This window comes from Lygodium microphyllum, chromosome 14 (genome assembly GCF_053477565.2).
Source record: "Lygodium microphyllum isolate KBCC chromosome 14, Lygodium_microphyllum_v1.1.10, whole genome shotgun sequence".
Lineage (NCBI taxonomy): Eukaryota > Viridiplantae > Streptophyta > Polypodiopsida > Schizaeales > Lygodiaceae > Lygodium > Lygodium microphyllum.
Window position 1 is genome coordinate 17,094,741 of NC_141148.1, and position 12,316 is coordinate 17,107,056.

At 40.0% G+C, this 12,316-nt stretch overlaps 1 long non-coding RNA gene across 2 annotated transcripts in view; it reads right to left on the reverse strand.

The window, feature by feature from the left end:
• Window positions 1-12,316, reverse strand: part of LOC148025366 (uncharacterized) — a 107,284-nt gene that overhangs the window by 6,887 nt on the left and 88,081 nt on the right. The window contains exon 4 of one of the 2 annotated variants that reach the window (XR_015693058.1): window positions 6,277-6,652. The exons of the other annotated variant lie outside the window; for it this stretch is intronic. This is a non-coding gene — a long non-coding RNA (uncharacterized LOC148025366). Of the gene's footprint in view, window positions 1-6,276; window positions 6,653-12,316 lie in introns of those variants that run through there. 2 annotated transcript variants of the gene reach the window in all.

Genomic DNA, 12,316 nt, shown 5'->3' on the forward strand with positions numbered 1-12,316 from the left:
TCCTATTGAGGCTGCATCTAAATTGCTAGGCCCTAGTATGCCTACCTACTTCATCTGTGCTCTGGTCATGACATGCAACAGGATAGGTGTGTCCTTGCTATCGAATGTCTCGACTCCGAACAGCCACAAAGGCACTAATGGCACGATTTTTGAGCTAGAGGATGGCTTTCGTCTAGGGCAATTAGCGAAGAGATGAGTGATGCCGCACTCAACACATCTGAGGTTGGCTTTTTCCCTATTCTCTTGTTCTCTCTCTAGACAACGTGATGAGATATGGCCTCGAGATATGGCTCGACAAGTGATCGCAAGTCCAACACAAGATTGGATCTTGGGTCGGCCATGCAAATCTTTTGCCCCTACCTCTACCTAATGCCATCACCGGTACTAATCGATAGTCCATTAGGATTGGATTTCCCTCATCATCGTACGAGACGTAAGGGTCCACATAGGCTTCATCTTCGTTAGGCTACTCCACGTAATGGACTGGAGCATCGCTTGGTGGATGGGTTACGTAGGGTCTTGGTGGCCTAGGTATGCCTGTCAGGTTGATCTCCATCCTAGGGATAGATGGTTTCATGTCGTTTGGTACTAGGAGCTCCAGTTGGAATCCTCTTCCAAAGAAATTTGGCGGCCCGTTCCCTAGGTACAGTGGATTGTACTGTTGGACATAGAGGAATCTCCTAGGCAACCTACAATACATGGCATCATGGCCAAACCTACCACAATTCGTGCAAGGCCTAGATCTAGGATCCTGGCATGCGGCTAGGAGGTGGTTTCCGCCACAATGCACACATTGGATGTGCGGTCGTGCTGATTTCATCACCAATTCCTGAGTTGTGCTAGCTCCATTCTCACCTTGGCTAGCTCTTGGCCTTAATCTATTTTCTTCCCCTTATCCTGTGTGCTAGGGGTTATTCTCTCGCTAGAGGTTGCAGTCTTCTCTGAGGTCCTTTGACTGGAGTTGTCGCGGTTTGAACTTCGAGAGCTTCTCTCTCTCAACTGGTTATCCATCCTAATTGCTTCGTCAAAGACCCTAGATAACACATCTCTCTACAAACTAGAGTTACTCATTAAAGCCTTATATAACTCCTTGTTGTAGATTCCGTTTATGAACACGGTGGAGACAACTCTCTCATTGGGCCACTCATTCATTGGGATTCTCTCGAAGAGACTGTGCACATGAGTGACATAGTCTCTTATGTCCTCCTTGTCCTTTTGGCTGATGTTTTTCAGTCAAACTATGAGGTTATCATAGTACCCTGCCTCTGAGAATCTTTTGATAAAAAGGTCTTTCATGATGGTAAAGTTTGCTTGCTCAACTGTGTCTAAGTTGGTGTACCATGTCCTACCTTTATTGCCTAAGTAGAGCCCAAAAGCCTAGGAGCATTGTGCAAGATCCGTGAGATCGTTGGCCTAACTACTCTATGAAGCTATACAGGTTGCTACTAGGATGGTACTTGTCCAACTACTTAGCTACTGCATGGAATTTTTATTAGCTCTACGAAGCTGTATGGGTCGCTACTAGGCTGCTAGCTGCTTAGCTACTACATGGATTTTTTATTGGCTCTTCACCCCCTAAGTAATTCCTAGGCTTGAGAGTAGTGAGGTCTCAACTACTTAGCTATTGAATGGACTTTTTATTAGTTGTTCACCCTCTGAGTAATTCCTATGTCTGAGAGTAGCGAGGTCACTAGCACTGTTGCACTTTGTTTGGCAATTTTGTTGTCCATGAGCCGCTTGGTCACAAGCTCGCTCAACGTAAGGTCTACTACCTCTAGCGCACACACACACACACACACACACTCTCTCTCTCTCTCTCTCTCTCTCTCTCTCTCTCTCTCTCTCTCTCTCTCTCTCTCTCTCTCTCTCTCTCTCTCTCTCTCTCTCTCTCTCTCTCTCTCTCTCTCTCTCTCTCTCTCTGTTTGCTCCTGCTTTGCTTCTGCTAGCTAGTGCTAGCACACGCATGGCCTCATGCACATCTATGTTTTGTTGCAGCTCCCTAGCTCTCTGCTCGTGACTGTAAGCAGTTATGACTTGCAGTGCTTTCCTCTCCTCCTCTAGGCTTGCCACTACCTCCTCTATTGGCCTACCATGGATTACTATCCTAGTAAGCATGTCGTATTCATTGACCATGTCTTGGACCGCGACTAGGAATTCACCCAAGTCCAGCTGGTCTCTAAAGTTTTTGTTCTTTGCTCTTGACATCATCTCCACCTCCCACTCCACAAGGTTATCGATCAATCTGAGTAGCTTCAGTAGCGCCTTGCCCTCAATCTTGTTGTCCTTTCAGTCCCCCTACCGTCTTCGAGGGTCCTATCGATGGGGCTCCAAGGCACCCGACTATGTTTTGGGAGTCTTCTCCTACTAGTAGGTTCCTTCAAGTCATTACATCTGAGTGTGTTTCTTGTTATTGAAAACAATCCTCAACTTATGTACACTCAGTACTGGTGCTTTGTGTGCACGGTGCAAAATCAGGCTTTCCATTCTTTTGGTGCACTTGTGTAAAAGGAATCATTGTGGGGTGCGCAAACAAAACAAAATAATCATACAAGTATGGCTATCCCCTTGGCTTATCTACGACCTGGTATGGCTCTAAGTGTGGCCTCTGGTCACTAAGGATTGTCTGGGGTCTATGCTACTCCCACTATGCTTTCTCAAGGCTAGATTACCATATAAAGGTCAATTTTTGGCTTTAAGTCAAGTCGCTCTCTTAGCTAGGTTGCTAGAGGTCGCTTCTAGAATGTACAGTCGCCATTTTCTCTGGTTTTTAGCTTCGACGAGCCGGGTCAGGTTTCTAGGGGTGCACTAGGATGTACCCTAGCTAGTCATGAGCTGGGCCAGTGGTCCTGGTTTAGTGTTTTTGTGTTCGACTCTTGCTTGCAATCGGATGGTCTGACTGCCCAATTCTGGGAGTAACTGTGAGCCCGACGGCGGAACGCAATGATTTTTTATTAACTTCTTCCTACAATGGTTGCGGCCGCCCTACAGGACTTTCCAAATAGCAACAATGGCATACAAGGAAGGATTACACATACCTGAATCAAAGGAGTAGCTCCAAAATCGAGTGCCCCAATCTCTTCTGCTCAGCAAGTCTCTCTCTCTCTCTCTCTCTCTCTCTCTCTCTCTCTCTCTCTCTCTCTCTCTCTCTCTCTCTCTCTCTCTCTCTCTCTCTCTCTCTCTCTCTCTCTCTCTCTCTCTCTCTCTCTCTCTCTCTCTCTCTCTCAAGCTCTCCTTAATCTCTCAAATGCAAAATGAGGTCTCCCTTGCCACTCCTGGCCTCTTATTGCCTTGCCCAAGTCTGCATTCACCTTAATCTTGCTCCTCTTACCAACATTTAATCCAATATTTTATTTTTTGCCCTTCTTTTCCCTATTCCAACCTATTATACAGCAGCAAAAACCCTAGTGTGTGCTCACACTGTTTTGCTCATATCCTACCTAAATGCAAACAAAAATTACAAGACAATGCTTGGGCTGAATCATCTACTCATCTACACATCAGAAATCCAAAATACCTACTTGTTTCAAATATTAGAATGCCTAAATCTCCTATGTACCTCAAGCACTGGTTCTGGGATGAAACCCTACTTCCATGCTTGATTTGAAGTGCATGGCACTTAAGGCTCGAATATGTCGGTCCCGACAACGAAATTAAAATGAAGGGAGCTCTCTCGCTCAACCCCCAAGACCTACGAACCGCTTATTGATCAAGCATTTCAAGCCAAGCAGCCATGGCTACCTCTCACATAATCGATGCACTCTCCCTACTTATGGGGTATACTGAGCTTACATTGATGCTCGACTGAGTACCCTCCTCTTTCTTGCACACCGGTAGCTCCACGATCCTTGAAGCAAGCTCAAGCAACCTCAATCCCTCTCCGTCGAGCTCCATCTCCATACTCGTGCGAGACATGAGAAGAGAAGAGAAGAAGATGAAGAGAGGAGATGGGGAGCTTCTTCTCCTCGATCCCTCACTCTCACACACTCACTCCCTCACTCTCTCACACTCCCTCACTCAAGCACACACAAGAAGGCAAGAAAAAGAGAAGAATAAGAATAGGAATGAGCTTTTTGCCACACACCAAGAATGAGAGTTTCCATTAACTTTTTGGCTTATATACATGCCCTCTTTCCCTTGGGTAGTCATCCCCTTTTTACATGGCCTCTAGGTCCTTTTTCCATTTTCCCTAACTTCCTAGCTTAGTCCTACCGCCTTTCCATGGTTACAAATTGCATAGGAGGGAGCCTGGCGCTCTTTTACAAAGATTTTGGTTGTAGCTTTATATTTAAAGGTTGTCTTCTTACTTTTGGCCTTTTTTTAGCTTCCATGGTTGCACCTTGGACTCCTGGTGGTTGTTCCCATGCTTTTAGATTTTTTTCAGGCCCGTTCTCTTGTGAGGCGCCTTGCACTTTTCCTCTTGATGCCTCTTTTTATGCTTTCTCTGCTCTGTAGTAAACAACTCTTTTAATATCAATCCAAATATTATTAAATGTGTTGTATTCAAAAAAAGCCTTTGTTTTATGTTTTTCATAGGGCATAGATCCTTCTATATGAACATACTCCCCAAAGACATCTGGAATCCTACAATTCATGGTTGTTCTAGCAATTGAAACTGCAAAATCCCGAGGCAAACCAAATGCACTTATCCTATGACATCTAAGGTTTATAAATCACAATTTTGAGAGAGTACGATAACCTTTATGGCTGATACCCATACTGTCACGCGTCTCCACTATTTCATTTGATTTGACTATTCCTTTTAAATCTTTTCACTCGACTACACAAGCCCGTTATATTTTTTAGCTGTCTCTTTCTCTCGTTAAATCCTATTGGAGTTTCTTTCAAGCATAATAATTTTTCGTGCAATGACTTGTTAGATTTTTCTAGAACATCATTCTTGTTCGTCAGCTCATAAATAGTTTTTTGTGCCGATGTTAATGATTCCTCCATTTCATGTATATGTTCTCTAAATGCATAAGATGCAAAATATAACCTCATATAATAGCCAAGCATCCCATCACAACCATCTCCAAAGTACCTTATGAAGTCGTGAATATTGTAAAAAGGAGGATGTTTACATGTACAAGGGTCCTTTCCTTGTAATCGTAACTTGTTAGCTTCATCCTTGTCCAACAATACTCGATAGTGTATACTTCTCCAAGATGAATAAATAGGATCTAGTTGAATAGCAAGTTTATACTTGTGTGGTGGTGTTGCGCTTGTGTTGCTAGAAGAGGTACTGGTAAACATTTTGGTGGAGAACCCTTAACAAGGCAACAATGTCGTAGAGAAGGAAAAAGAACAGAGGTGCAAAAAATGAACATCGCGGAACCAACAAGTGTCTTTTGGTTCAAAAATTCAAAAATACTAAAATTTGCAAGTTTCAAGAGAATAAGACTAAAATGATGACTCTTAACGTCCATTAAAGAATGAAGATATTTAATGGCCGACCTCTTTAATGAATCATATATTCTCTCATTAATCACATCCAAGTAGCCAAATTTGGAGGTTTTTTTCTTTCAAAACCTCCTCTAATTAGCAACTTAACCATTTTTTTACAAGTGCCTTTTTGAAACGTTTTTGACCCTAATGTTTTAAAAATACATAAATAAGTCTATTCTATACATTAAGGAAAGGTTTTTGAGAGGGGCCACATGGCACTCACTCAAGCCCCCCCAAAACCTCTCTCTCCTCTGCCATCTATAGGTCACTCATTCTCTCTCCTACACTTATAGTGAACTCTCTTTCTCTCTCCTTGAGTGGTAGGTAGCTCTCTCTCTCTCTCTCTCTCTCTCTCTCTCTCTCTCTCTCTCTCTCTCTCTCTATATATATATATATATATATATATATATATATATATATATATATATATGTTTGGGACCCACATACCGCTTAAGCATTTCAAGCCAAGTGCAATGGCTACCTTTCACATAGATGTATGCGCTCTCATACATATGAGTGTAGTGAGCTTACTTCCATGCTCAATCGAGTTGCCTCCTCCCTCAAACACTCCAATAGCTCCACGATCTAGGGTGCAAGCTCAAGCAACTCAAGCTCCAAGCTCCATGCTCCATTGTTGTACACAAGAGAAGAGAAGAGAAGAAGAAGAGAGGAGGCGATGGAAAGCTTCTCCACCATGGTCCCTCACTTTCACACACTCACTCCCTCACTCTCCCTCTCTCAAGAATAAGCTCAAGCAAGAACAAGAAGAAGAAGAGCAGAAGAGAAGAGCTAGTTTTGGCCACCCACAAGAATCATCTTCTCCATTCCCTTTTTGCCTTTTTATACATGTCCTCCTCCTCTTTGGGTGCCCATCCCTTTTTACATGACTGGCCATTTTATCCAAGGTCTTCTTTCTTTATTTCTTTCCTCTTTTCATGGTTTCTTTGCCCATGCCCATCTACATTTACAAATTGCACAAGAGGGAGCCTGATGCTCTTGTACAACATGAATTACAATGCACCTGATGCTATCTTGGCTAGAATATTTGGTGCACTTATTATTGTACACTTTATTTTGCATTAAGGCTTTTCCTACATTTTTTCAAGCTTGCCTTTCTTTTCCGCTCTTCTCGCCTTGGTGGGTTGCCTTCCGTTTCTGAATATTTGGGGCCTTTTTGTATTTGGATTGTAACACTCTATCTCTTTATGGACTATTCAACATGGAAAAAAATCAATGGATATTGTTAGGGAGACATCTCTCTCTCTCTCTCTCTCTCTCTCTCTCTCTCTCTCTCTCTCTCTCTCTCTCTCTCTCTCTCTCTCTCTCTCTCTCTCTCTCTCTCTCTCTCTCTCTGTGTGCTATTCAACATGGCAAAAAATGAGAGGATGCTACCAAAGAGCCATGTGTGTGTGTGTGTGTGTGTGTGTGTGTGTGTGTGTGTGTGTGTTTGTGTGTGTGTGTGTGTGTGTGTGTGTGTGTGTGTGTGAGAGAGAGAGAGAGAGAGAGAGAGAGATAGCTAGGGTAAGGGTAGGTCACATGAGGAGAGGGCTAGATAAAGCAGTCATTGCTACTAGTTAGAGGGAGTAGTCATATTGTGAGGGCCAACTCCACGCCACCTCGGTAAAAAATCGTGCATCCCTTTATGTTGGGAGTAAAGGCACCTATGTCAACCTCACCTTGTATTTACTTCACACACTAAGAATACACACTTGTACACTACGAATAGCAAGTGCCCATCACTGTCACTTTATTCTTTATTCTTTTAGTGACTATTGAATAAGGGGAACGCTAGTCACACATTGCAACTATTAAAGTTTTCACATATGGTATATCTCTCTTGCTCTCTTGCTTCATATACCATAGCTCTTACTTTGCTCTTGCTTCTACTTATGTGCTTCCACCCAAGCTCTATGTTTCAACTAGTATTAGATCCAACCATTCAATGAGCTTCTTCATCCTTTGCTTTAGCTTAAATCCAAAGCTTCAGCTCAAGGTTTCATGGTAGCCATTGTTTCTTCCTCTCGAGGTATGCATTGAGGCTTTCCTTCTTCAAGCTTGTTTAGCTTGCTCACATCTTGTTGAGGAGCTTCCTACTAGGGCTTAACCAAGCTTTGTTGAGTGCTTATTGAGGTGAGGACCAATCATTCTATCCATTTTGAGTGGATACAAACCATACTGCAGAAGTTGTGGATAGCTATGGTAGCTTGACAGCAATGTTGTATTTTGGCCATAACTCTTGCATATGATATCAAATTTAGGTATTCTATAACTAGAAATGAAGAGCACAATAAGAGCTACAAATCTGAGCACTCATACAGTTGATTCTTTTTTTTTAATATTATCTATTTTATATAGAGTAGAATATTTTTGCCTTGGATAGTAAATAACAATACTTTGGGGATGCTATTTTGGTAGGTGGATGGCATCCTTACATTTGGGATGTTATTTGGATTTTTTGAGGCTTGATTAGCTCAATTTTGCAAAGATTTATTACTGTCATGATAGTTTGGATAGCAAACATACAATAGTGAGCTCTATGCTTTAAATACCTATTGTTTCTACATGGTATTTCGGATATGCTACATATCTATAGTGATATCTAGCATTGATATATGAACTCATATATAGTTATGAAATTTTTTGATACTCATATTTGAGCTACATTTGATGTACTTGGGCTTTGGTTAATTGCTTTGAGCTTTTATGCTTGCTTACAGCAGTATTAAAGCTTCATTTGACACTTATGCTCGCATCTATATTTGTGATGCACTTGGGCTTTCTAGATGTTTTTATGTATATATCTTAACCTTTACTAGCTCACTTTGCTTTTCAATTTCACTTCTAGTGGGAGATGCTTGTACTTATTTGGTCCAGCTTGGTTCTTTGAGACAGTGGAACTCTTGGTTCATGTATATGCTCTCTTGTATGATATTGAATGCAATTACCTTTGTTTGTGGACTCATTTGATTACATATGACTTAGACACTGGTACTTACCTCTGTCAGTAGTTTGTCAATCATATATATGCTTATGGGATATATGGCTTACTGGAAATTTGAGTTTGTGACAGTCTTTCATATCGATGGTTTATGCTTAGTCACTGCTAGTTGCATTCTTTGTATCCCAGTTGCTACTCGAATATCCCTGGGTCATGAAAGCTCACTTTCTTGGCTATTTGCTCATAGTTGAATTGACATATACAACTATCTTTATTTTAGCATAGTTGTAATTGCAATTTTCAGCATTGTCTTAGAGAGGAGACATTGTACTTTCATAGTATATTGCTTATAGTTGGTGGACAGCTCTATACTTTGGTCTTCCCTTTTGTTTTGCCTTTGTTTTGGCTAAGTTTTGGGGGTTGATTTGTAGTCATTTATAGTGATCCATTCTCTTGGATTTTGCATTGGTGTAGTATCATTAAGACCAGTTTTTCAAATGATAGTGATATTTTTAATATTAAAAAGCTTGATGGCACAAACTTCACCTATTGAAAGACGTGAATATGGGAGGTATCAAAAGAAGCAAGTTAGGCCTTTGAAAACTAAGATTGTATAGCCCCAAGGTATTGATCAAGATACTTGGGATAAGTTGGATGAACTATGTAAATCCACTATTATATTATCACTATCAAAACATGTTCATTTCAATGTTATGGCACCTAAGGATAATGCTTGGTAGTTATGGAAGAAGATATATAATCTTTATGATAAGTAAATTATTGCTTCATAGTAGATATATTAGCTAAAACATCTCATGGATCTTCATATGGAGTAAGGGACTAGTGTGCACATGCTTTTGAATGAGTTTCATTTGATTTTTAGCATGTTGACTTCATAGGGCATTGAGTTTAACGATAATTTTCCTCCCATGTTCTTGCTTGTGGCACTTCCTTAGTCATGGGATAATTTTTGTATTACCATGTGTGCTAAAATACTTAAGAATGGTTTGAAACTCAAGGATATTAAGGGTTCCTTACTCACAGAGGAGATAAATAAAAAGAATGTGGATGCATCCCATAATTCTCGTGCTTTGATTGTTTAGGAGCAAACATGATTATTAGAGTGGCAATGACTGCCATGGTAGAGACTCATAGAGGTTTGAATCTAACAGACAGTCTCGCAGTAAATCATGTGGTCATAAGGCCTCTCTTATATTTTATTATTATTATAGAAAGTATTGTCATATTAGGCCACAATGCCATAAGATGTGTGATGATAGGCGCAATGAGAAAGGCAAGATAAGTTTGATGATTATAGCATTGTTTTTAGTAAGCCCAATGTAAAAATTGAGGAGATAAATGCCTTAGAGCTTGAGTCTGATAATGATTACATCTTGGCAACTTTTTCTCTTAATACTAGTTAGTTAGCTAATGTCTTGCAACTTTTTCTCAATGTTGGATGCTTGATTTGGGGGACTTCTTTTTATATTACCCATGATAAGGATTGGTTTCATTCATATTGCAGTATGACAAGTCATGTGAGACTAGAAAATGACTTGGTATTGGATATTATTAGCATGCCACATGTATCTTTATGGCATTATCACCTTAGACACATGTCCTTACAAGAAATGAAAATTCTTTCTCATTTGCAATCCTTTGACTGCAAATTTTTTGATTCATGTGATCATTGTCTTTATGGCAAATAGACACATAGTTTTCATAACAATTCTAATATTACATGCATGGGTGAACCTCTGGCTCTTGTTCATTTTGATGTATGTGGTCCCATGCCCTATCAATCACTAGGTGGTACAAAGTACTTTGTGACTTTCATTGATGATTATTCGTATAAGGTCTAAGAAAATCCCATAAAGCAAAAATCGAATGTATTAGTTGCCTTTTAACATTGGCTTGCTCTTGTTGAGAACCAATCTAGGTATAGGTTGAAATACCTAAGGTTAGATAATAGGGGTGAATATGTCTCTAAAGCATTTGAGTAGTTTTGTGATGAGTAAGATATTAAGCATCAATTGGCCAACCCTTATATCCCACCCCAAAATGGTATTACAAAGTACATGAATATGACAATTCAAGAGAGATTCCATAGTATACTTAGCCAGTGAGGCTTACCATAGCATTTTTGAATTGAGATAGATACTACTACCATAAACTTGATAAAGAGATCCCTATGCATTACTATTGGTTGTTAGGTTATAGAGGAGGTAGTGTTTGGAAAACCTCCATCATATGCTCATTCATGTGTCATTGGATGTGAGGCTTTTTGGCATGTTCCCAAGGACAAACACAATAAGTTAAATCCTAAATCAATGAAATATATCTTTCTTATTCATGGGGGTGCATGTGAGATGGGCTATTGCCTATGGGATTCATAAGTTAGGAAGGTCATGCATAGTCATGATATTATTTTCCATGAGGAGAATATGTATAAGTAGCTTGAGCAGGTAGTTGAGTTACGTAGAGTGATATTTTAAGAGGAGCCTCCTAGTACCATATAGCTATCTAGATAGCATGCAACTAATGTTTTAGTAGTCCATGACCATGATGTTGGACAAGATGTGCGAGCTCCACATCCTGTTTTGTGACGATCTACTAGAGATAGATGTCAACCTAATCGATTTTTACTCTCTATGGACTATATCATGGTGACAGATACTACTGAATATCTTACCTATGATGAGGCCACATGCACAAAAGTGATAGTCACTATTGGGAGAGGGTCATGTAGTTAGAGTATAACTCATTGTAGAAAAATTATACGTGGGATTTGGTTCCTTTGCCTAGTGGAAAGCATGCTTTGCTATGAAAGTGTAGATACAATATGAAGAGTACCCCTGGACATCCAAGCCAACATATAAGGCTAGGTTGGTTGCAAAGGGTTTTAAGCAAGAGCATGGTGTTAACTTTAATGAGGCCTTCTCTCATATATTCAAGATGGCTATCCTACACTTTGTACTAGCTTTGGTTATGGAGTTAGATTATATAGACCTTTATTAGAAGGATATAAAGATGAATTTTTTACATGGGGACCTACATGATGAGATTTATATACAGCATCCTAAGGGATTTGAGAAAAAAGGTAAGGAACACCTAGTGTGTAAGTTGAGAAAGAGTCCATTATGGCCCTAAGCAGACACCTAGGGGGAATGGTATCACAAGTTTGATGCTTTCATACATTCATAAGGATACATATGTAGTGATATAGATCCATGTCTCTACATGAATAAGGCTCGTGATGGTAGCTTTATTATCTTGGTACTTTATGTGGATAATATATTGATTGCTAAGAGAGCTCATGATGAGTTGAATGCTTGAAAAAGTAAACCCAAGAAGAGATTTGAGATAAAAGAAATGGAACAAGTATCATATATTCTTGGCATGCATATCACATGCAATCACTCTAATAAGAAGCTCCTTGACTTGTCACGAAAGGACTACATATAGAAGGTCCTTGAGTGCTTCCATATGTCGGATGTTAAGCCTAATGGTTGTCCTTTACCTTCCCATATGAAGATCAATCAGGAAGATTATCCCTAGTTAGATGAGCAAAAGGCTAAGATGACCAAGATTCCTTATACATCCATAGTGGGTAGTTTGATGTATGCCATGGTAGCTATCAATCTAGACATAGCATTTGTAGTGGGAGTTGTGGCATACTATATGGCTATATCTGGATCTGACAACATTGTAATGTTGTGAAGGGTATCATGAGGTACATGAAAGGTACTACAAATATAAGAATTTTCTATGGTAGTCATGATACTACAGTCGTGGATTATGCTAACTCCAACTATGCAAGACATATATAGTGAAAAGTCCACATTTGGATATATCTTTACTTTTGTTGGAGGTGTTGTTTCTTAGATATTCAAGGTGTAGAAATGCACGACCTTATCTACTACTAAGGCAAAGTAT